Source organism: Salvelinus alpinus, chromosome 8 (assembly GCF_045679555.1).
Source record: "Salvelinus alpinus chromosome 8, SLU_Salpinus.1, whole genome shotgun sequence".
Lineage (NCBI taxonomy): Eukaryota > Metazoa > Chordata > Actinopteri > Salmoniformes > Salmonidae > Salvelinus > Salvelinus alpinus.
In genome coordinates, this window is record NC_092093.1 from 32782341 (window position 1) to 32804057 (window position 21717).

At 43.1% G+C, this 21717-nt stretch overlaps 1 pseudogene; it reads right to left on the bottom strand.

Annotated features, from left to right (window-relative positions):
• Window positions 1-1456: 1456 nt before the first annotated feature.
• On the bottom strand, window positions 1457-21109 carry LOC139582289 (DNA helicase MCM9-like; annotated as a pseudogene).
• Between the last annotated feature and the right edge of the window lie 608 nt (window positions 21110-21717).

Consider the following 21717-nt stretch of genomic DNA (forward strand, 5'->3'; position numbering starts at 1 on the left):
AACCCTGAGGAATAACAGAAATCTCAACCGCAAAGAATAAACTGAGGACAAAAGCAAAACAGTCTGTTGAATTGAACAAAGACCTCTACACAGGAGAGTACCAAGACATGTGCATTTGGCACATAGCAACTCCGTCAGCTGTTCAGACTGCCAAAACCTGCTGAGAGGAACTAGCACTGTGGCTAATAAGTTCTACATTAGCACTTTACATTTCAATAAGGAATACAATCATTCAGGACTTTCACCTCTTCGAAATTGAATAGGTATAGGTCATTTTATTATAAAAGAAAGTATTATAGGTCAAACGGCAAATTCTCAAAGTACAGCACTTCTAAAAGCTGTGAATATTATGAGCACATGCACTTCACATGACATATTATACCTGTGCCAATATTATTCTGACAAAACATTCAATCCTTTGAACTGAGACTAGAAGAACCTCAGAAATACTGTAGAGGACAAATGAGAAATACAATGCTCCTGAAAATCAGAATAAAACTGCTGGAAAACAAGAGAAGGCTGACATCATGCAGTGATTGGGTGAGGTATGTGGTAGTAGACAGATGGGCGGATGGCTAATCAATGTCTCTTCATTATTGATGAGGCTGCTTCTTCATCTGCAGGAAGTTAGGATCCATTAACTCCTCGTCTTACCTCCTGTTGTCACCCACCTCCGACCTTCCTCCATTAACATCACCAGCACACCACCTCACTGGGGACGGTCTGGCTGTCTGGCCGACATTGAGCAGTCTGACCTACACCAACTAGAACAAAAGACATGCTTCAGCAAGTTGGGTCGATATGATTGTAATGTGTGCAGTGCATCTCCATACGTTACCTTTATGCAAGTGGCTGGTTCGTAGAGCCTCTTCGGTTTGTCGTTCCTAGGGAGATCTGGTTGATTTGTTTCCATCTTCTTAAATGTTACTTATGAGAAGTGATGGATTGATACTATTAGTGTCCTTGCCTAAACTCAGCCAACACATCTTATAACGAAACCGGACGAGACCCAAATGCAGACACAGGAGGCAGATGGTTTGAGTCTCTGATATTTATTAATAGACAAGGGGCAGGCAAGAGGCAGGTCGAGGACAGGCAGAAGTTCGTAAACCAGGTCAGAGTCAGATGGGTACAGAACGGCAAGCAGGCTCGAGGTCAGGGCAGGCAGAATAATATGGCAGGCGGGCTCAGGGCAGGCCAGAAAAGGTCGGAACTGGGAGGACTAGAAAACAGGTACTAGACAAACAGGAGTGTGGAAAAACACGCTGGTAGGCTTGACGAGACTAACTGGCAACAGACAAACATAAACCACTGGTATAAATACACAGAGGATAATGGGAACAAATGGGAGACACCTGGAGGGGGGTGGAGACAAGCACAAGACAGGTGAAACAGATCAGGGTGTGACAGTACTCCCCCCCCCCCCTCTAGGTGCACCACCTGGCGTCCTACGCGGTCACATACCTGGTTGACCGGGATGCCGGCGGTGAAAGTCAGCGATGAGGGCCGTGTCCAGGATGTCCTTAGCGGGGACCCAGCACCTCTCCTCCGGGCCATAACCCTCCCAGTCAACCAGGTACTGGAAAGCCCTGCTCCGAGGTCGAACACTCAGGAGGCGCCTCACCATGTATGCCGGATGGCCATCGATGAGACGGGGAGGGGAGGGGAGGGGAAGGGGGGGGGGCCTGGAAACAGATCAGGGTGTTTAGCTTTTGCTGAGGAGCTTTCATGAAGCTTCCCTTTGGAATGCCATCCATGTAGTCATGACAACAGCCATGCTCCCTTTGGTGCTCTGCTTTCTGGAAGTGGTTAAGAAGATGAAACCATTACGTACCACATCATAATCATAATACATAGCTTCAGGCAAATGTAGGGCCATGTCAGTTATCACCCATATTGATTGGTGCCTGCCTTTTATGACTGAATGAACATAACTTCTGCCTACAGCAATATTGCAAGTTTTCATGGAGCGTGTGATATTGCCCATTCCATGGTGAAAATGTGCCATTTGCAGCCTCATATGAACAAATTAGTCATATTTAAGTTTTACTACCTCATATAACAGCATTATTTCAGGGGCAGCAGGTAGCCTAGTGGTTAGAGCGTTGGGCCAGTTACCGTAAAGGTTGCTGGATCGAATCCCTGAGCCTATGAGGTAGAAATCTGTCGTTCTGCCCCTGAACAAGGCAGTTAACCCACTGTTCCCCGGTAGGCTGTCATTGTAAATAAGAATTTGTTCTTAACTGACTTGCCTAGTCAAATTAAAAAAGTATTGTGACACAAGATAGGTTTCATTTAGAGAATAAATAGTTTCACTAGATTGTATCTATGGCATAATTCCTGTTCAATAGCCAGCAGCATGACATCAAGTCAATAATGAATCTCATTATCAAACACTGATCTGCATATTTATACAAATTCGTGAGAATACAACACACACGCATGCATGTACACACACGGTGACAAGTCACAAATAATATTCAGTACATTACTGTTTCAAACATTGTGTCATTTTTGCTTTTTTCACTGACTCCTTGTCCCAGGCCACATCCAAATCATCATCATCGAAGTTGGAGGAGCTGAACACAGAGAAGCCAGAGAAAAGGCCTTCAGAGCCCAGCTCAAAACACTTCCTCTTTTTAGGGTTGGCAGCAGAATCTCCAGCAGGGGTCTGGCCCTTACTGTTGACTGTCTGTAAGTATTTGCCTCCACTAACCCCTGCCTCAGTCCTATCCTCTGTAGAGGCTTTAGCTTGCGTCCCTGTCCTCTGCTGTATGTTGGTGATTGCTTGTGTCCTTGTGTCCTGGTGCCCTGCTTTAAGCTCTATGGAGGAGGTTACCTGAGCATCTGATGTAGGAGTTGTTTTGGGGTTGTAACTTCCTGGTCTTTTGTGGTTGTGAAGGAGAAGCTGTAGAGTTTGGCCAGGGTAGAGGCCGCCACAGTGGGCTTTGGGTGGTCTGGCTGTAATGGGGGTGGTGGTGGCTCTGTGGGGGTTGTTGATGTAGTTCTGTTCTCACCAGGAGCCATGCTGCTTGGTCTGCTCAGCAGCTGCTGGCGTTTCTGCTCTGTCCCATGATCCCCCCCACCACCACCACTTCCCTCTGCCCTGGGACCACTGACCTCTGGGCTCAGGTCACATGACACCTCAGTGAAAAAGTATTTTTCGGCAGACTGAACCCTCAGTCTCAGCTTCTTGGCTGCACTGTTGCCCTCTGCTGGCCTGTCTTTGTAACACTGTTTCTCACTCTTTCCCTTTTCTGTTCTGTCTTTCTCTGTCGCAGAAGAAGCTGTGTTACGATTGTCTCTGTTCTGTGGGTTTGCTTTTCTATGTGGACCTCTATTCTCTGTGTGAAAGTCTGAGCTTTCAGGACAAGGGCAGAAGTTTAGTGTGGGACATCTTCTCTCTTGGCTTAAATGTGAACCCTGTGAACTATGAGTGCAGTTCTTCTTCCCATGCCCCCACAGTATCAGAGGGGTCCTGGTCTCCAGACGGAAGGTTACAAGGGACATTGTTCTTCTTTGAGTTGCATTTCTTCCCTGCTCTAGATGGTCTATGAGGTCTTTGCTGGTGCTGCCTCCTCCCACAGATTCCTTTGCCTGCAGGGGAACATTAGTCATCTCTCTGAGCCGTTTGTCTCGCAACTTCTTAGACACCTTCTGTACCACAGAGCTGGATGTGTCTTTAACTACTTTAACTAGCTCTCCCTACAGCTCTCCCTTCAGCTCTCCCTACTTTTTTTTCACCTTTATTTAACCAGGTAGGCAAGTTGAGAACAAGTTCTCATTTACAACTGCGACCTGGCCAAGATAAAGCAAAGCAGTTCGACACATATAACAACACAGAGTTACACATGGAGTAAAACAAACATACAGTCAATAATACAGTAGAAAAATAAGTCTATATACAATGTGAGCAAATGAGGTGAGAAGGGAGGTAGATGAGAGTAGATGACAGTAGATGAGTGTGCAAAGTAGAAATACTGGGGTGCAAAGGAGCAAAATAAATAAATAAATACAGTAGGGGAAGAGGGAGTTGTTTGGGCTATTTATAGATGGGCTATGTACAGGTGCAGTGATCGGTGAGCTGTTCTGACAGCTGGTGCTTAAAGCTAGTGAGGGAGATAAGTGTTTCCAGTTTCAGAGATTTTTGTAGTTCGTTCCAGTCATTGGCAGCAGAGAACTGGAAGGAGAGGCGGCCAAAGGAGGAATTGACTTTGGGGGTGACAAGTGAGATATACCTGCTGGAATGCTTGCTACGGGTGGGTGCAGCTATGGTGACCAGCGAGCAGAGATAAGGCGGGACTTTACCTAGCAGGGTCTTGTAGATGACCTGGAGCCAGTGGGTTTGGCGACGAGTATGAAGCGAGGGCCAGCCAACGAGAGCGTACAGGTCGCCAGAAGTATACAGAATGGTGTCGTCTGCGTAGAGATGGATCAGAGACTCACCAGCAGCAAGAGCAACATCATTGATATATACAGAGAAGAGAGTCAGCCCAAGAATTGAACCCTGTGGCACCCCCATAGAGACTGCCAGAGGCCCGGACAACAGGCCCTCAGATTTGACACACTGAAGAACTCTGTCGGAGAAGTAGTTGGTGAACCAGGCGAGGCAATCATTTGAAAAACCAAGGCTGTTGAGTCTGCCGATGAGGATGTGGTGATTGACAGAGTCGAAAGCCTTGGCCAGGTCAATGAATACGGCTGCACAGTATTGTTTCTTATCAATGGCGGTTAAGATATCGTTTTGAACCTTGAACCTACAGCTCCCCCTACAGCTCTCCCTACAGCTCCCCTTACAGCTCTCCATATAGCTCTCCCTACAGCTCCCCCTACAGCTCCCCTTACAGCTCTCCCTATAGCTCTCCCTAAAGCTCCCCCTACAGCTCTCCCTAAAGCTCCCCCTACAGCTCTCCCTACAGCTCACCTTACAGCTCTCCCTATAGCTCTCCCTACAGCTCCCCCTACAGCTCTCCCTACAGCTCTCCCTAAAGCTCCCCCTACAGCTCTCCCTACAGCTCCCCTTACAGCTCTCCCTATAGCTCCCCCTACAGCTCTCCCTACAGCTCACCTTACAGCTCTCCCTATAGCTCTCCCTACAGCTCACCTTACAGCTCCCCCTACAGCTCCCCCTACAGCTCTCCCTACAGCTCCCCTTACAGCTCTCCCTACAGCTCCCTCTACCGCTCTCTCTCTACCGCCTCCTCCACAACAGTTTTCCTTGGCATCTTATCGCACACAGGCGATCTCCCACTCTTGCGTGCAGCACCACTGTTGCCTGGCAACGACCGGGGGGTGGTCGGGGGGGGGGGGGGGGTTGGCAGGTTTCGGGCCTGCTTTGAGGAAGAGTTGTGGTTGTCTTGTGTGGATGTTGCGGTTGTGTTGTGTGGATGATGTAATGGGTGAGGTGATGATGGGTGAGGTGGTGTCTCCTCACCCATCTGGGCCAGCCAGTGAGTGGAACCAGTCCAGTCCACTCTCTGAGTCTGTGGTGATGTCAGAGCTCCCCGGCCACCTTATCGGAGCATTAGAGCTCTTCTCTACGTAATGACAACCAATGCTCAGATCATTGTGTTGTGCAGAGGAGTACATTTTTCTGTTCTACTTTAGGGGAGCATGGCTCATTATTCTGCAGCCTAAAGAAAGCACAATGACTCACTGTATATGAGAGGGAAATCTTACTCCTTCACAGAGAATTGTATTCAGTACTTTCACTGGGCTAGGGTTTAGAGATTATATGTTGGTGGGGAGATGTTATAAATGGGATTTATACTGAACAAAAATATAAACGCAACATGTAAAGTGTTGGTCCCATGTTTCATGAGCTGAAATTAAAGATCCCAGAAATGTTCCATACGCACAAAAGCTTATTTCTCTCAAATTTTGTGCACAAATTTGTTTACATCCCTGTTAGTGAGAATTTCTCCTTTGCCAAGATAATCCATCCACCTGACAGGTGTGGCATATCAAGAATCTGAATAAACAGCATGATCATTACATAGGTGCACCTTGTGCTGGGGACAATAAAAGGCCACTCTAAAATGTGCAGTTTTGTCACACAACACAATGCCACAGATGTCTCATGTTTTGTTGGCATGCTGACTGCAGGAATTTCCACCAGAGCTGTTGACAGATAACTGAATGATAATTTCTCTACCATAAGCTGCCTCCAACGTAATTTTAGAGAATTTGGTAGTACTTCCAACCAGCCTCACAACCGCAGACCAGGTGTAACCATGCCAGCCCAGGACCTCAACATCCGGCTTCTTCACCTGCGGAATCGTCTGAGACCAGCGCTTCGGACAGCTGATGAAACTGTGGATTTGCACAACCAAAGAATTTCTGCACAAACTGTCAGAAACCGTCTCAGGGAAGCTCATCTGCGTGCTTGTCATCCACACCAGGGTCTTGACCTGACTGCAGTTCGGCGTGTCGTATGTGACTTCAGTGGGCAAATACTCACCTTCAATGGCCACTGGCATGCTGGAGAAGTGTGATCTTCACAGATGAATCCCAGTTTCAACTGTACCGAGCCGATAGCAGGCAACATGTATGGCGTTGTGTGGGTGAGCAGTTTGCTGATGTCAACGTTGTGAACAGAGTGCCCCATGGTGGCGGTGGGGTTATGGTATGGGCAGGTATAAGCTATGGACAACGAACAGAATTGCATTTTATCGATGGCAATTTGAATGCACAGAGAAACCGTGACGAGATCCCGAGGCCCATTGTCGTGCCATTCATCCGCCGCCATCAACTCATGTTTCAGCATGATAATGCACGATACCATGTCGCAAGGATCTGTACACAATTCGTGGAAGCTGAAAATGTCCCAATTCTTCCATGGCCTGCATACTAACCACATATGTTACCCCTTGAGCATGTTTGGGATGCTCTGGATCGATGTGTATGACAGCGTGTTCCAGTTCCAATATCCAGCAACTTCGTACAGCCATTGAAGATGAGTGGGACAACATTCCACAGGCCACAATCAACAGCCTGATCAACTCTATGTGAAGGAGATGTGTCGCGCTACATGAGGCAGGTACTGCTGACTGGGGTTGTCAGGAAATGACATGTGCAGAGCATTTCTAACTCCCAGGAGAGCGCCCCCTAAGGCGCAGACACACAACCAATCTCCCAGACACTTGCATTTCCATTTCCATTTCATGTGATGCGTGTCATGAAGTGTTGGGCTAATGACATTACCATATACACTCAATGAAATTGTAAAATGTAACGACATATAGCGGTTTCCTAGCTGCATAGAGCACTCCGTGACGGAGACCTCGACAACAGCATCCTCCACAGTGACAGTGTCTGGAAACATCAACCTGGCACGTGCTGCAAGGACCAAGAGAAACATAATAAGCTGTTTGATCACATATGAACGACTATAGTATAAAACATTCATACAATAAATATGATAATAAATATGAATTATTACAGTTTCAGTAAATACTAAACACCTTAGTAAATGAACTAAACCTAATTGAGTGCAGAAGGAAAATAATGATATTATATTTGTCCCGTGCTCTGCCAGGTGGCTGAGGCTCTCCGGCATGCGGTGGGTGGTGTGGGCTGCGTTCCTGCTGTCACTTTGCTTCTGCAACTGGTAGTAGCCTCTGGACAGAATGGAGTTGGCCTCCTCAGACACCCGCGGCTGCAGCCCCTTGGTAAGGCAGAAATAGGCCTTCATCTTCTCCATGCACCACAGAGACTCCTATGACTGGCTGGGAGCTCCTGGAGGGCAGATGAAGGGGTTATTATTATCAGGGTCGTATTCATTATCAAAACAAATTTGTATTTGTCACATGTGCCGAATACAACAGACCTTACCGTGAAATGCTTACTTACAAGTCACCAGACAGAAGGACTGTTTGTTAAGAATTGTTTTCAGTTGCAAAACTTTTTGCTACATTTTTCCGTAATGATTAGGACCCAGCCTTCAGTAACCACAGCTCTGAGTGGTCGTCTTGATAATGACACAGAGCACCGATTAAACTGGGGCGATGACGTAGAGTATACATCATTGGCTTTTATTCAACATAGTTCTTCCTCATGCAAATAGTGTGGGAATTATATTATGCAAATCATCATGTGCTGGCTTCCGGGGAAGAGAGACCAGACAAGGTCTCAAGTCTAATTTGCAGCGTAGCGTAGCGTAACGTAACTTAACGATATCATATCCCAGTGATTCCTCTGTAATTGGTGGATATCTCAGGCACTAAGAGCAGGGCTGTTACACTCCACTTCTAGAAAGATGGTTTTATTTTAACCCTGTTCTGTACTTCAACTGATCCTATGTCATTAATTGGCCGGAGAGTCCTTCCCTCTGAATCAGTCTCGAACATCCAGTAGGACCAGGACCAGGTCAAAACGGCTGAGCAGGGGGATGGTAAGGGCCACGTTGACCGACACAGGCATGTTGGGGTCATACTGGCCCTTAAGGGTTGGTGGCTGCCAAGATGGTTGTCCTGGTGTTCAGTTTACACACCATGCTGGGAAAGAGAGAGGGAAATACAAAGGGAAATAGATAGCAAAAAGTCAATGAAGGCAATAGAAAGAGGCATTATGTGTGTCATTATGTCATTATCTTTTGAATGCCTACTGACATTATCGTGTTCGATATGTCTAACTCTCAACCCACAACAGAAGTAAAGACCAATTTTGAGTGCAAGATAGGATTTCTATACAGTAGAGCAAGAGGCTTTATAGAACCGCCCTCTGGAATTATATTATGACTATATACATATAAAAACTGTATTTTCTTTACCCTGCACCTTGGCCACACTGATGGTCTGCTTCGCCATGGTTCCGTGGATACTGGTGCGGTCGTGCTCTTTGATGCTGTTGAACACCAGAGCTCCTGCCTCTAGATGCCACTCCCAAGAGTCCTTCACGGCTGCCACCGTGACACACACTACATTTTTTACTACTATAAGTGGTTATTTCATGGATTCTTCTAAGCAAAGTGCACTGTATCAGATGCACCAGCAGAGGTCAGACAGACCTGCGGTAGGAGAGCAGATCCCAGCAGTGAGGACTGAGAGGCGAGTGATTTTAGCAGCGTTCTTCAGAAACTTCCCACCTGCAGAAGATGAGACTCGCCTAAACAAGGACCTAATTACAGATCTAGAATCAGATATTAACATGGACACGGTTATTTTCAGTATATAAGATGCAGTTGAAGTCGGAAGTTTACATGCACTTAGGTTGGAGTCATTAAAACTCGTTTTTCAACCACTCCACAAACTATAGTTTTGGCAAGCCGGTTAGGACATCTACTTTGTGCATGACACAAGTAATTTTTCCAACAATTGTTTACAGACAGATTATTTCACTTATAATTCACTGTATCACAATTCCAGTGGGTCAGAAGTTTACATACACTAAGTTGACTGTGCCTTTAAATAGCTTGGAAAATTCCAGAAAATTATGTCATGGCTTTAGAAGCTTCTGATAGGCTAATTGACATAATTTGAGTCAATTGGAGGTGTACCTGTGGATGAATTTCAAGGACCACCTCCAAACTCAATGCCTCTTTGCTTGACATCATAGGAAAATCAAAAAAATCAGCCAATACCTAAAAATGGAGACCTCCACAAGTCTGGTTCATCATTGGGAGCAATTTCCAAATGCCACATTTGTACCACATTCATCTGTACAAACAATAGTATGCAAGTATAAACACCATGGGACCACGCAGCCGTCATACCGCTCAGAAAGGAGATGCGTTCTGTCTCCTAGAGATGAACATACTTTGCTGCGAAAAGTGCAAATCAATCCCAGAACAACAGCAAAGGACCTTGTGAAGATGCTGGAGGAAACAGGTACAAAAGTATCTATATCCACAGTAAAACGAGTCCTACATCGACATAACCTGAAAGGCCACTCAGCAAGGAAGATGCCACTGCTCCAAAACCGCCATAAAAAAGCCAGACTACGGTTTGCAACTGCACATGGGGACAAAGATCGTACTTTTTGGAGAAATTTCCTCTGGTCTGATGAAACAAAAATAGAACTGTTTGGCCATAATGACCACCTCTATGTGTGAAGGAAAAAGGGGGAGGCTTATAAGCCGAAGAACACCATCCTAACCGTGCAGCACGTGGGTATCAGCATCATGTTGTGGGGTGCATTGCTGCAGGAGGGACTGGTGCACTTCACAAAATAGATGGCATCATGAGGTAGAAAAATTGTGTGGATATATTGAAGCAACATCTCAAGACACCAGTCAGGAAGTTAAAGCTTGGTTGCAAATGGGTCTTCCAAATTGACAATGACCCCAAGCATACTTTCAAAGTTGTGGCAAAATGGCTTAAGGACAACAAAGTCAAGGTATTGGAGTGGCCATCACAAAGCCCTGACCTCAATCCTACAGAGAATTTGTGGGCAGAACTGAAAAAGCTTGTGCGAGCAAGGAGGCCAACAAACTTGACTCAGTTACACCATCTCTGTCTGGAGGAATGGGCCAAAATCTACCCAACTTATTGTGGGAAGCTTGTGGAAGGCTACCTGAAGCGTTTTACCCAAGTTAAACAATTTAAAGGCAATGCTACCAAATACTAATTGAGTGTATGTAAACTTCTGACCCACTGGGAATGTGATGAAAGAAATAAAAGCCGAAATCAATAATTCTCTCTACTATTATTCTGACATTTCACATTCTTAAAATAAAGTGGTGATCCTAACTGACCTAAGACAGGGCATTTTTACTAGGATTAAATGTCAGGAATTGTGAAAAACTGAGTTTAAATGTATTTGGCTAAGGTGTATGTAAACTTCCAACTTCAACTGTATGTGAGAGAAATGGGCCCATGTTTAGAACAAGGATACATACCTCTTACCTTTGTTCCAGAGGGATCTATTCTTTGCACCCCACCGGCTAACACCATAGCAACAGATAACCTAACTACGTACATTCCAAACACCTGTGGGCACAGACTCATGAGAATCTGTTTCCTTGCCTTTGCAATGGAAAAAGAACAACAATCAAATTCCATAAACACTTTATGTCCATCTCATCTCATAGTATTTATCATGTAATAATGACTATTAAATAAATGTAAAAGTTGTATTTAAATCTATATGGCAACAGTTAGTTAGGTTAGTTTCTATGTACCAGCTATAGGGTCATGTTTGTCCCAGAGCTAGTCAAACTCCTTCTGCATGTCCCTAGGACCAGAGCTGCCATGGTCTGCTCATTGTTCACTTCAATAAAGTTGGCTTTCAACACTAGATCCAGTTCACAACGTGCGACCTCATACAGGGGCTTCCATCGCTGACAAACTACTCTATGCACTGTGACATCGTCTTGTTAACATTCTTAATCACAATAATGAGATTTTAGAAAATCAGCCCAACATTCATTGTGATGTCACTAATCCCTTTAAAAACATTCCTATTCGTTAAAAACATTCCTATTCATCTAATATGACTTCATCCTGGGTGAAAGCCAATCATACAGTATTGTGATGTTATCATAAACAAAATGACACCCCAATGTAACATCCATATATCATACAGTATTATGACATCATTGGTTACACATCACTCTGTGGAATTTCAATACTCAGTGATGTCACAATCTACCTGGCAACATAATGATGTCACCTCTGCAAAACAAATAATTGTTTAAAAAAAATCCCATAATATGACAACATCCTTTATGTAACAAATCACACTGTGACGTCAACTGTAATACTGCATCATAGTGACAACCCACTGGGCACACACTGGTTGAATCAAATGATGTTGAACCAACGTGGAATAGACATTGAATTGACATCTGTGCCCAGTGGGAAGTGAAGTCATAGTGACCAGTGTTACCTGATTTACAGCTCTCCTCCAGATCATCCTCCAGAATGACAACCATGGAGCGAGGAATACTGCCCACAAACAGCCTGAACCTGGACACCCAGATCAGCAGTGAAAGAGGGGCCGCAGTCTGATCAAATATAGGCTTATAATTTCTGTTTGCAGATGTTATTTAACAGGCTATTCCACGTTCAACCGATAGTAGGGTTATACAATGTGTAAAACAGAGCTATAGCCCCTTGTCCCCCAGTCAGTCAATCACCTGCTCCTGGATCTTAATCTGCAGTTAGTCCCTGCAAGCTGCTGGGTAGGTGAACTTGGTGGCAGGTGAACTTGGAGTTGCAGAGGTCCTGGTTGGGGCAGTAGGTGGGAGCTCCATCCGGCAGTAGGTGGGAAAGTCAGCTTGCAGGGAGAGCACATGACTGCACTTAGAGCACATGACGGCACACATTTAGTCCCTCTTGTACTCCAGGACTTTGGTCACACTGGTGCGGATGACCGTGTCTGTTACAAACAGGAAGTGACCCGGGTTCCGAGACTTGGGGATGTTCTCCCTGGTGAGCTCTGGACACACAGGAAGACCTGAGGCCTGATGACACATTCATTAGAGAAGGTTAAGGTTATGGACATCAAATAGACCAAGGAGCACTGGACTAGACTTTAAATCAGAATTGATAATACAACTGCACCAACATACTTGGAACTTAAAAGTTCAGCATTACTTGTCATGCTCAATATACACCATCAGATGGGGATCTCTACCCAGTCTTGTATTGAGGAGAGAGCGCTTACATCTTGCATGAGTCAAATAAAACACACTACATAGAAGATTGAAAAAATGCTTGGCCTACACATCTGGCACAAGTAGTTGCCTTGCTGTACATCTGTTAAGTAGCCTACAGTATTGATTTTCAGTGGATAAAAGTACCTAATGGAGAGAGTTCAAAGGGAGGTAGCTTAAAAGCGCCCGCATACTAGGTTTGGTTTGCTCCTAGCAGAACTTAGTTAGGCGAAGTAAATGTCTGTGCCTCGCATACTTCCTTCAAAGACCTTTGCTTAAAAATGTAAAATATTACTGTTTGTCCCTATTGAGACGCTGTAGCAACAACATAGCCAGTATACACTTCTGAAAATAGTTTGAATTAATCTAAGGCCAGCATCCTGGAGTCGCCTCTTTACTGTTGATGTTGAGACTGGTGTTTTGCGGGTACTCTTTATTGAAGCTGCCAGTTGAGGACTTGTGAGGCATCTGTTTCTCAAACTAGACACTCTAAAGTACTTGTCCTCTTCCTCAGTTGTGCACCGGGGCCTCCCACTCCTCTTTCTATTCTGGTTAGAGCCAGTTTGCGCTGTTCTGTGAAGGGAGTAGTACACAGCATTGTACGAGATCTTCAGTTTCTATTCAATTTCTCACATGGAATAGCCTTCATTTCTCAGAACAAGAATAGACTGATGAGTTTATTCTGGCCCTTTTGAGCCTGTAATCGAACCCACAAATGCTGATGCTCCAGATACTCAACTAGTCTAAAGAAGGCCAGTTGTATTGCTTCTTTAATCAGGACAACAGTTTTCAGCTGTGCTAACATAATTGCAAAAGGGGTTTTCTAATGATCAATTAGCCTTTTAAAATGATAAACTTGGATTAGCTAACACAACATGCCATTGGAACACAGGAGTGATTGTTGCTGATAATGGGCCTCTGTAGATATTGTAGATATTCCATAAAAAATCAGCTGTTTCCAGCTACAATAGGCATTTACAACATTAACAATGTCTACACTGTATTTCAGATCAATTTGATGTTATTTTAATGGACAAAAAAATTGCTTTTCTTTCAAAAACGGTAGTGTACATATGACCTCAATTACCTTGATTAACCTGTAGCCCCGCACATTGACTCGGTACCGGTGCCCCCTGTATATAGCCTCATTACCGTTATTTTATTGTGTTACATTTTTAAAAACTTTTTCTGCATTTTTTGTGAAAATATTTTCTTACTTACTTAAAAAAAACTCTGCATTGTTGGTTAAGGGCTTGTAAGCAATGTTCCCACTAAGCTGCGCGCTTACGGGGGCACACAGCTCCAGTGGTGTAAAGTACTTAAGTAAAAATGCTTTAAAGTACTACTTAAGTAGTTTTTGGGGTATCTGTACTTTACTTTATTATTTATATTTTTGGCAACTTTTACTTTTACTTCACTACATTCCTAATGAAAATAATGTACTTTTTACTAAATACATTTTCCCTGACACCCAAAAGTACTCGTTACATTTTGACAGGAAAATCGTCCAATTCACACACTGATCAAGAGAACATCCCTGGTCACCCCTACTGCCTCTGATCTGGCGGACTCACTAAACACAAATGCATCATTTGGAGTGTGCCTCTGGCTATCCGTCAATTTAAAAAAACAAGAAAATGGTGCTGTCTGGATTGCTTTATATAAGGAATTTGAAATTATTTATACTTTTGATACTTAAGTACATTTTAGCAATTCCATTTACTTTTGATACTTAAGTATATTTAAAACCAAATACTTTTAGACCTTTACTCAAGTAGGATTTTACTGGGTGACTTTTACTTGAGTCATTTTCTATTAAAGTATCTTTACTTTGACTCAAGTATGACAATTTAGTACTTTTTCCACCACTGCGCAGCTTCCTGGGACTGCCACGCAGAACAAATATCAGCCCGCACAGAGAAGCACGAGATTAAACTTTATAGAGTTTTCCATGTTAGTTAATACTATCAACGTTTCCCTTTACTGTGGGAATTGTGATCGAATCAACACAATATTAGCCACTTTCAATGCAACATACCGAAACCTAAACAAACTATGCAAAACTAACGACTCAGGCCCGTACTCTACACAGACCGGCGCGCCATAAACAATCAGAGCTGCAGTAGCCTAAATGCAAATAGACCATTGCCATATATGGACCTGTGTCATTCACTTTGAACTGGACTGTGTTTACAGCATGACCGGTTGTGATTATATTGCGTTTGTTTTGAGAGCAAAGTGAGAGCTACATGTAGCAACGTGTGCACTTTTGTTCATATCCTTTGCTAGTTATTGAGATATTAGCCCATTTATAGATCATTTGTAGTCAGCAATGAGGGCGTGACTGCTTCCTACAAGAGCATAAAATGTGTGCATTTCTTGACATCTTTGAAAAGTGAGTCAGGTAAAGAGTTTTTTTTTGTCTTAAAGAGGCAGTGTTGTATTTTGAGATAGGCTTGAATAAGCTAAGTAGCTAATAGGCAGAGGGTAGTATAACTTGTCTGATTCTGTGTAATAATGGTATGTGAATAATGATGCATTTTATTTTGTAAAGTTGTTTTTGCATCAAACAACCAGATTTTCAGTCACAAGTGGATAAACAGGTTCATGTCAAGCCCTGCATGTTTTTTTCAAAAGTATCATGAAATGTAGGCCTACATTGAACACCACACATCGGCTGCTACTGTAGGCTGAATGATAGAACAGCTATTTCCATGTTAAAATGTTATGGGATGCATTTTCTTGATTGTTTTTGATGATATGCCACTCTGGTAGGCCTACATTATGATCAATTAGCCACAGTAGGCTACTTGACCACTGTTAAAACTAACTTAAATCGGGTACAGCCTCAGTGTTCACAGTAAACACGCACTGGAAGTTGCACAGAACTTTCACAATGTTCAAGTTTGCTTTCAGCAGGATAGAAATTTGCTCAGTGATGATTTTTTTTTTGAGGGAACATTGCTTGTAAGGAAGCATTTCACGGTAAGGTTTGCACCTGTTGTATTCGGTGCATGAGACAAATACAATTTGATTTAATAGGTGACATTGCTCTTCTTTCATCCCACGCACTGACAAAGTATAAAAGGAAAATAGGCCTTTATGATGGATCCAATGCAATATTCCAGCCCACCAAATGCTATCATGGCCTCATAGAACACATCATCTCTCTCCATCTAGCATCTTAAATGGCATTCACATTTTACGTCCACATCTTCAATGCTTTTATGTGAAGCACTTTCCATTTTCTCCATGAGATTAGACAACTCCGATTTAAGATGCAGCCCACATACAGCGCTCTCCACAGAGACATACTTTGTATTTCGAGCGAGCAACATGTTGAAAACATCGAGTCATCAAAAGTGCCCAGCATACCCTGAGGAGAAAGATATTGGTCTGACCTTAAACATTGCCGTGTAGTAGTAACATTCCCCACCAGAACACACACGGCTACATCACCAAGAGCCTTTTGAAGCGCATCCTCTGGCTAATTATAACGCTGCTGTCTGTACCAGTGAGACCCCAGACTGCAGTGCACAATGGCTAAAGTAATTAGGTGTGGAGGTTGACCTAGGACGGCTCACACAGGAAAATGTATAAACCGGTACTTTGTTTTGGTTCTAAGCGGTTCAGAACTTTATTTTGCTGGTCGGAATAGTGGAACAGAACAAAAAAATTGTGAATCATCATGAATGAAGTCGACAATCTACTGTCAAATCCTTTTCAATCCTTGTCCTATGAAGATAAATTATAGATAAAATGCATCGGTGTTCATCGGCCGTTGGACAAACATTACACAACAAGGTGGAAATTGCAAATTCAGCAATGAGTGGTTTGAAAGGAATCAGTGGCTAACTGCAAGCATTGCAAAGCAATCACTAGCCTGCTATTCAGTGGAGTGGGTGTGTGGTCCAAGTCTGGGTTTAAGGGTCTCTTTTCCAAGATTAAAAGGATAAACATTCAACATTGGCCATGCTGTCAATCCAGCATGACTTCTTCCGTGTTCGAAACAACTGGAAATTCAGAACTGGGAAATCTCAGACTTCAGTGAGTTCAAGACAACTGGAAACTCTGAAAGAAACAAGCTCCGACTGGGAAAATAAGTTTGGAACGGTCATCCAACTCGGAATTCCAAGTCGGGAACTTGGGCCCCTATCACTGACGTCATAATTCAACCTTGGTTTTTTTCAGAGTTCCTAGTTGTCTTGAAAGCGCCATCAATCCAGAGAATGCCAAACTTTAAATGACAAAGTTTGAAGACAAAATTTGCCACGAGGGACCTCTGCACTACCTTCCTGTTCACGTGAACACAGCACAACAAGGTGAGTCCAAAAATGTTTGTACTGTATGCTGCTGCATAAATTATGTAATGTGACAGGGAGTGCAGTGCATTCGGAAAGTATTCAAACCTCTTGACATTTTCCACATTTAGGTTATGTTACAGCCTTATTCTAAAAGTAATTACATACATTTTTTCCCTCATCAATCTACACATAATACCCCATAATGACAAAGAAAAAAATGGTTTTTATACATTTTTGCAAATTTATAAAGAAAAAACTGAAATAGCACATTTACATAAGTATTCAGACCCTTTACTCAGTACTTTGTTGAAGCACCTTTGGTAGCGAATAAAGCTTTGAGTCTTGGCACACCTGTATTTGGGGAGTTTCTCATATCCTCTAAAGCTCTGTCAAGTTGGAAAGGGTCCCGAAGCCACTCCTGCGATGTCTTGGTTGAGTGCTTAGGGTCGTTGTTCTATTGGAAGGTGAACCTTTGCCCCAGTCTGAGGTCCTGTGCGCTCTGGAGCAGGTTTTCACCAAGGATCTCTCTGTTCTTTGCTCCGTTCATTTTCCCCTCGATCCTGACTAGTCTCTGAGTCCTTGCCACTGAAAAATAACCCCACAGCATGATGCTACCACCACCATGCTTCACCGTAGGGATGGTGCCTGGTTTCCTCCAGATGTGACGCTTGGCATTCAGGCCAAAGAGTTCAATTTTGGTTTCATCAGACCAAAGAATCTTGTTTCTCATGGTCTGAGAGTCTTTAGGTGTCTTTTGGAAAACTCCATGCGGGCTGTCATGTGCCTTTTACTGAGGAGTGGCTTCCGTCTGGCAACTCTACCATAAAGGCCTGATAGGTGGAGTGCTGCAGAGATGCTTGTCCTTCTGGAAGGTTCTCCCATCTCCACAGAGGAACTCTGGAGCTCTGTCAGAGTGACCATCGGGTTCTTGGTCACCTCCCTGACCAAGGCCCTTCTCCCCCGATTGCTCAGTTTGGCCGGGGGGCCAGCTCTAGGAAGAGTCTTGGTTGTTCCAAACTTCTTCCATTTAAGAATGATGGAGGCCACTGCGTTCTTGGGGACCTTCAATGTTGCAGATCTGTGCTTCGACACAATCCTGTTTTTCGGAGCTCTTCGGACAATTCCTTCGACCTCATGGCTCGGTTTTTGCTCTGACATGCACTGCCAACTTTGGGACCTTATATAGACAGGTGTGTGCCTTTCCAAATCATGTCCAATCAATTGAAGAAACATCTCAAGGATGATAAATGGAAACAGGATGCACCTGAGCTTAATTCAGAGTCTCATAGCAAAGAGTGAAAACATATGCAAATAAGGTATTTTTTAAATATTTTTTTTATACAATGAAAACCTGTTTTCGCTTTGTCATTATGGGGTATAGTGTGTAGATTGATTTATATTTTATTTTCATTTAATCCATTTTAGAATAAGGCTGTAATGTAACAATTTTTTTCTTTTAAAAGGGGTCTGAATACTTTCCGAATGAACTGTACATATAACTAGGAATAAAGGGACTAGGCAACAGGATAGATAATAAAGAATAGCAGCAGCTTAAGTAATGAGTCAAAAAAGTTAATGCAAAAAGAGTGTAACGTAAGAAAATGTGGAAAAAGTCAAAGGGTCTGAATACTTTCCAAATGCACTGTATACGGTAGCTAAGAAAGCAATATTAATTGTATGTTGTGCAGCTGTTAGTAGTTCATGTGCCTCACCCTAATAATTTGCTCCCTAACTTAGCCTACTGTTCTGACTTGGTGGTGCACATTTATTTAGCCTATAGCCTGTTTTAGAGAAATGCCGTCATCGGATATTGTAAGAGATTTTATTGTCTGCTTATATGCCCCCTTTATTTATCCTACGGTTCTGACTTGGTGTACAGGGATAATACTGTAAGAATGGCCCATGTTCTGAATTCCTCCGCTGTACATTTCAAAAGTGCTGAACATTGACTATGTCCGTCCTCGCTCGCTCATTAATGTCTTAATCGAAATTACGGATTGCCTCTTATCCACTCATTGTCCCCTTATGCCATAGTTTGTACATCTCAATTGTCAGTAGAAACCACATTTGTTTAAGCAAGTCAACCATATCAGCTATGTTTTTTTTAAAGGCAGTAAATGAGTCTGAATGAACTGTTTCGCTGCCAAACATAGCTCTGCTGGTTTGGATTTTGCACTGACCAATATTTCACCCCACTCTGGAACTTTGAGGGTCTATAATATAGTCCCTCTACTAATATAATAGGATCTCTATGGTAAGGGCCTCTTACCTGTGATTCTGGCCTGCAGGTGGTGTTGGACCTTGTGCCAGCCTTGCTGTGTTGAGTTCACTGACACCGTCTTGGCGGCTCTGTGAAGGGCGTTGTCGAAGATATTGATGACCCCTCGCTGGGGTAGGCATTAAATCAGTCTCCCACCTCCATGTTGGCTTTGAATAGCGTCATGGTGTTGCTGACCACCGAGTAGTGGGCATCTTCATCAAGCGCCAGAAGGATCTGCAGGATGTCAGTCGCGTGGTGCTCTGTTACATACGCCTCAAACACCTGCCCTATCAGAGCTACCAGCTCAGGTTTATCAACATCATGGATCTGCAGGGGTGGAATATGCTTTAAATTTAACAAGCTGTGTAATGTATGCAATGATCGATGCAGCCAGATGACATCTCATATAAACCCAAAGGGCTCATCTGTAGTGTCTGGCTTGTAAACTGATGGTGAAATTGGTAGTAGAGGCAAATGTGGACAGCAATCTATCAGATTGGTGATTGTAAGTCCGGCTAACACGAATGCGTCAGTTCTGTACGCTATGAGATGCATTCGCGGACCAGAGTTTGTGTGTTCTATTCTGGAGAAACAACTGGTGTATGCAGAGACGTGTTTGTCGACACTAACAACTTTGGTGAGTTACAAAAGTATATTGAAGTAAGTCACTAAACAAAGTCGGAAAATAATTCCTCTAGAGGGATGAATGTAATGGCCGAAGATCCCAAAACACCGCGAAGAGAGATGTTTCGCTAAGTGCGTCGTTAGACCATGTGTCGATACTAATAGGATCGAAAGAAAAGCAGCGCTGCTCTCGTCTCAGCTTCCTCCATTTAAATCTTACATGAACATAAAAAGGATTCCACTATACCGACGACGGATCAGCTACTAGCGATATTACCACCGCTGGAAATATTGAGGCTTTTTATTATGTTTACTAAATAATAATGCCCCGAATCACAGATTGGTCACATCATTGCCCTGTTACACATCATGAAATATACTGAGGCAAATAATTACAGACAGCAGCCTAAAGAAATCTCCAATTTGGACTCCAGACCAAAGGACGAATTTCCACCGGTCTAATGTCCATTGCTCATGTTTCTTGCCCCAAGCAAGTCTCTTCTTCTTATTGGTGTCCTTTAGTACTGGTTTCTTTGCAGCAATTCGACCATGAAGGCCTGATTCACACAGTCTCCTCTGAACAGTTGATGTTGAGATGTGTCTGTTCCTTGAGCTCTGTGAAGCATTTATTTGGGCTGCAATTTCTGTGGCTGGTAACTCTAATGAACATGTCCTCTGCAGCAGAGGTAACTCTGGGTCTTCAAATTCATGTGGCGGACCTCATGAGAGCCAGTTTCATCATAGCGCTTGATGGTTTTTGCGACTGCACTTGAAGAAACTTTCAAAGTTCTTGAAATATTCCATATTGACTGACCTTCATGTCTTAAAGTAATGATGGACAGTCCTTTCTCTTTGCTTATTTGAGCTGTTCTTGCCATAATACGGACGGTCTTTTACCAAATAGGGCTATCTACCTTGTCACAACACAACTGATTGGCTCAAATGCATTAAGGAGGAAAGAAATTCCAAAAATTAACTTTTAAGGAACACCTGTTAATTGAAATGTATTTTATTTAACTAGGCAAGTCAGTTTAGAACAAATTCTTATTTACAATGATGGCCTAGGAACAGTGGGTTAACTGCCTCGTTTTTACCTTGTCAGCTTGGGGATTCGATCCAGCAACCTTTCGGTTAATGTCCCAACGCTCTAACCACTATACTGCCTGCCACCCCTATTTATATATATATATATATATATATATTACACACTACCGGTTTATATATATATATATATATATATATATATATTACACACTACCGGTCAAAAGTTTTAGAATACTGTCACTGATTCCCCCGGTACTGCTGCCTACCGGTCAGTTTTACCATCAAAAGTTTTACAATATATATTTAAGTTAACCCCAACTGTTTTCCTAACCTTAACCTAATTCTCCAAACAAGCTACATTAATTATCCTAACCTGCTGCGTAAGGTCTTTTAACCTGCTATGAAAAGTCAAATCTGACATTAACTTGACAAAAGCTGGATCCCTTCTAGCCATGACCTTTAAGAACTTTGGAACTTTCCTCTGGATTCACACATTCAGTACTCCCACAGGGGTGTTCAAAACTACAACACGAAAGAAACATCACGGTCTTAAAATACTCACTATGAATTAAATGCTGCATTTACATCCACAATAATTCAATAGAAAACATGTGCTTTTTCATGTGGGTCAAAATAATCTGAAATTGCTTTTATGGAAGGAAGCCCTTATATTTTCTGATTTGTTAGCGTCTATGTCTATCCAGAATAAATGTGCAGCCGCAAGGCTGTCACATGCCACAATAGGACCAGAGAAATTCACCTGAACCAGACCTGAACACACACACAGTAATACCTGTACATACTTTGACCTAAAACAGTGTAAAACACCATTTCAAAACATAATGGAGTTCATTCAAACACCTTATAATTAAATATTTTCTGAAGAAGTT